The sequence below is a fragment of the Silene latifolia genome, chromosome Y (genome assembly GCF_048544455.1).
Source record: "Silene latifolia isolate original U9 population chromosome Y, ASM4854445v1, whole genome shotgun sequence".
Lineage (NCBI taxonomy): Eukaryota > Viridiplantae > Streptophyta > Magnoliopsida > Caryophyllales > Caryophyllaceae > Silene > Silene latifolia.
This window is the reverse complement of record NC_133538.1, coordinates 83,016,221-83,021,282: the sequence shown is the minus strand read 5'-3', so window position 1 is coordinate 83,021,282 and position 5,062 is coordinate 83,016,221.

Genomic DNA, 5,062 nt, shown 5'->3' with positions numbered 1-5,062 from the left:
AGTGACATTCTTAACCGGCCCTTTACGGCTAAGGAGGTTCGAACTACAGTGTTTCAAATGGGATCGTTGAAGTCACCTGGTCATGATGGGATCCCAGCTATCTTTTATCAAAAGTGCTGGTCATTTATTAAAAGGGATATGACGGAGGCAGTGCTATCAATGCTCAACTCGGGAAGGGTCCTTCAAGAACAAAATAAGACCTTCAAATGCTTCATACCGAAGTGTGATAATCCGGAAGAAGTTGGGGATTATCGACCTATAAGCTTGTCAAATGTTTTTATGCGTATTGTCTCTAAGTGTATTACGAACCGACTGGCTAGAGTAATGGGCTACTTGGTAGGGGAGTTCTAAAATGCATTTATTCCGGGACGGCAAATTTCGGATAACATTTTATTGGCACATGAGGCACTTCATAAAATCAATTCCCATAAGAAAGGAAAGCATGGTCGTTATGCATTCAAGGCTGATATGAGTAAGGCTTATGATCAGGTTCGATGGGACTTCTTAAGGGTTGTTCTTATTAAGGTTGGGTTGTCTAGCCACATGATAACGTTGATCATGAATTGTGTTAACACTGTCTCGTATTAGGTCCTTTTCAATGGAGCACCTCTAAATTTATTTAAACCAAAATGTGGTCTCAGACAAGGTGAACCTTTGTCACCTTATTTTTTCGTACTCTGCATGGAGGTTCTTTCTTGGAATCTGATCCGTGCACAGAATAATTGAACCGTGAAAGGCATCAGTCTGTGTCGAGGTGAAGATCCGCTCTCTCACCTGTTCTTTGCAGATGATGCGGTATTTTTTCTACATGACACGCATAATTCGACCAAGTCATTAAAGATCATTTTAGATAAATATTGCAAGATTTCGGGACAGATTATGAATGAAGATAAATCGGGCATTTTGTTCAGTCCGAGCACTATGCTTTCAAAGGCACGTCGTGGGTTGAAAACCCTGAAGATCAAAGGCAATAAGTGTTGGGAAATGTGTCCTCAACAATGGTGCGATCACATGATTTAAATATCATTATTAAATCTCATTTTAAGAATACATATGGGATGTAATATTTTACAGTCAACTGGTCCACACATATCGGTAATGATTGGCTGACTAGAGTTTGACATTATGCGCGTCGTGCGACGGTGGTGATCGATTAATCCTTAGGTCATACCTATAGGGAAATACTCTTAATTGATTATTTAATTAATCGTATACCGATACGAGTTAATTAAATTGCTTAAAATTGACGGATGATTTTGTGAGTATAATTTACGTATCTTATTGTAAATATGATTAAATGAGACGCGGTCTAAGTAATCGAATTATTTTATTACTTAGATGAAATTATTGTTTACAGAAACAATTGAATCGGAATGAATAAATTATTATAAATAACAGAATGTTGTAATTTATAATTCGGAAAACACTTTTGGTACAAGTAATTATGAATTACAATGATAATTTTTATAAGTGACATATTTTATTAATATGTTGATTTTTAATGGTTAAAAATACATTTTATAAATAAGATGCCATGAAATGTGTCACATGTGACATATTGACAAAATCACAAATAAAATGGACTCATCCATTTTATGTGAGTGTACCGAAATAAATGGAGGGAGTTAGTGGAAATTGTGTTAATTGTTTAAGTATAAACACAATGATAAAAGCTAACAAGTAGGCATGCAAAACCTAAGCTTTTGAGAAGAGCAAAATGAAAAGGTATTGGGCATCCTACCCAAGCCTAATTTTCGGCCACTCCTCAAGAAAAGAGAGAAGAGCTTTTCTCTTGATACAATAATTCATTCTTCCCATCCAATTTTCTAGTGTAAGAAAATTCATCAAAACTCTCTACAATTTATGATAATTCTAGATAAATAAACTCACAAATTACTCCATCTCTTGACCGAAATTTTCAAGAGCAAAAATATAATTTATTTTGTATCAATTTTATAGCAAAAACTAATATTATTACTAGATCTAAATAATATTGGTTATTAAGATGTATTCCTTGGGTATATGCTTTTGGGAGGGATTCTACATTTGAATCCTTGTTCTTCCATTTGGAGAGCTCAAGAACAAAAGAGAAGGAGATCTCTTTTGTGCCCATATGAATCGAAATCACATTGTAAGAACATGATTTCTCCTCTTTTTATCATATTGTTTGCATGCATAAAATCCGTATTTAATTTTATAACAAATTAATTTCGACATATATGAGTATGTTAGTATGTATAAAGATCTACATTTCCTTCAATAAGGGCCTTGGAAAATATCTTGGTTTACCTACGGATGTTCAAGGATCAAAGAGAGAGTTATTTAAGGGTCGGGTGGATACTGTGATGAAATGGGTCTCCTCTTGGAATGGGATTTTCTTATCTCTTGCGGGAAGGCTTACTCTAATTTCTTCCGTCATATCAAATCTTTCTATTCACTTTCTATCGGTATTTAAAATACCGGTAAATGTGACCACTAAAGTGAATTCCTTATTATCACATTTTTGGTGGGCGGATAGGATATTGGGGAGGCCTATTCGTTGGTGTAGTCAAAAATTCCTTAGCCTACCTAAACGTGAAGGAGGTCTTGGGATTCGAAATATTGAATGTTTAAATCAGGCAATGTTGGCAAAACATGGGTGGAGGATCCTTTATGGGCATGGCTCACTCTTCACGAGAGTTTTTCGGAAAAGGCTTCTTTGTGAAGGACTGCTATCGGAAAATTTGGCTCTAAATGATGGTAATAATTTATCATGGGGTGCCAGAAGTGTCTTACATGGACTGACTTTTGTGAGACAACATGTGGGGTGGAAACCGGGACTGGATTCGAAATTGAATGTCTGGACGAACAAATGGGTTGGAGGTGAGTGTCCTGAGGCTAAGCAGAATATTTTAGGTGTGGAATGAAGGGTTGGTTCATTAACTTTTTGAGGATAATAGTGCAATGAGTATGTTAGTCAAACCCATTTGTAGGACACAGAGAAGTGATGAAGTGTATTGGCTACATACTAATGATGGAGAGTATAGTGTGAAGAGTGGTTATGGGGTACTTTTTGAGGACTTCATGGCGCGAAAAGGATCGAATAAGGATAAGGTAAGGGCTTCCGCGATTACACGTAATTTTTGTAAGCAGACATTGTGGCGTCTTCCTGGACCACAAGCATGGAAAATTCTGCTATGGCGGATCATTACTAATACCCTTTCGGTTGGATATAACTTTACACGGAGGAATATTGAGGTGGATCCAAGATTCAAGTTGTGTAAAAATGATGGTATGGTTATGGAAACAATGAAACACTTATTTCGAGACTGTCCTATGTCACGAAGGCTATGGGCTTGCTCTGAGATTGGTATTCGTACTGACATGGGCTCACATTTGAGTGTTGAGAAATGGATTATTGATTGGGTTTCTTATTTGGGTCATTTGGAGGGAGCGAAAGAACGGTTAGTCCGTTTTTTGGCCATGATTTGGTGTCTATGGAGTATTCGTAATCGAGTAATTTTCCAAGAGATGGGCTTTCATCCGATTATATTTTATAATCTATGGAAACAAATTGTTGGTACAGCTGATCGGGTTATTGAGGTGGCTCAGAAGGAAAGAAATTTAGCATTAGGATCAACAACTACTTTGCAGACTGAGCGTCATATCTGGATTCGCGAAAGTAACCCTGTTTGTCTTGTGGGTGAAATTAGACATTGTGACTATGTTCGGGTTATGGTCGATGCAGGTTGGAAAAGGATGGATAATGCCGGTGTTGGATGGGTGGGGTCATTTTATCAGGAACTGGTGACCGATGTTTCTACGCTGACAGAAGGATTAGAGCTGAGTCACCTTCTCAAGCGGAAGGTTTGGGAGTGCGAATGGTCCTTTTATGGGCTCAGGAACAGGGAATTCGTCACTTTGAGATATCTACAGATCGCTTTTCTCTGGTTGGTCAATTGGCTGGTATCGAGCGACCACATCACCTTCTTAAGGCGGTCCTTGAAGACATCCTTTCTTACCGCTCTTTTTTTCATTGTTTAGCTATAAATTATATTCCTAGATCGTTTAATAATGTGGCACATAGCCTTGCGTGTAAGGCTTTGACTATTTAGGTAAAACGTTTTTTACAGCTGCCAAAAAAATATATATATATACTAAAAAGTGATTTTGACTTATATTATTTTGATTTTTTTTTTAATTTTAAGACAAGTTTACAACACTTTAATATTTTTAAAGTGTAACTTTAATATTTTACAAGTGTAAATAGTGTAACTTTATACAAAAAATTGATTTTGATTTATATTATTTTGATTTTTTATAATTTTACGACAAGTTTATGACACTTTAATATTTTTAAAGTGTAACTTTAGTCTTTTACAAGTGTAACTTTAAACCTAAATAGTGTAACTTTATACTAAAAATTGATTTTGATTTTTTGTAATTTTATGCATTTTAGTATTTTTAAAGTGTAACTTAGGTCTTTTACGAGTATAACATCAGTCTTTAATGAGTATAACTTTAATTCCTAATAGTCTAATTTTTTATTACAATGTAATTTTTAACACATTGAGAGAGTAACTTTAGTCCAATGAGTAAATAATTTAGTATAACTTTAATCTTTTGCGAGTGTAACTCCAGTCCATTGAGAGAGTAATTCCAAGTCCAATGAGAGTGTAACTTCAGTCCAATGAGAGTGTAACTTTAATACTTTATGGATGTAACACCAAATCAACAACCAACAATAACCACAACGACTATTTTTTTAACAAGATAATACGATTATTTTTTCAAAACTCTAGTTTTATTTAATATATCTAAAATTAAAACAAATTATATGAAATATATTTAATAGAGCTAAGATTAAATAAAAGGTTCACACAAAATAAAAACGAGAACTGGAAAATGTGGTGATGTATTTGAAAAACGAGATTTGAAAATTGAAATATGAAAAAAAATATACTCCCTCCCATTCAAAATAAACCTCCCTATTTCCTTTTCCGTCTATTCACAATAACCTCCCTATTTCCTTTTTTGGTAAGTGTTTGTGTGGTCCAAATTTAATTGTATGGTGGGGTAGTGT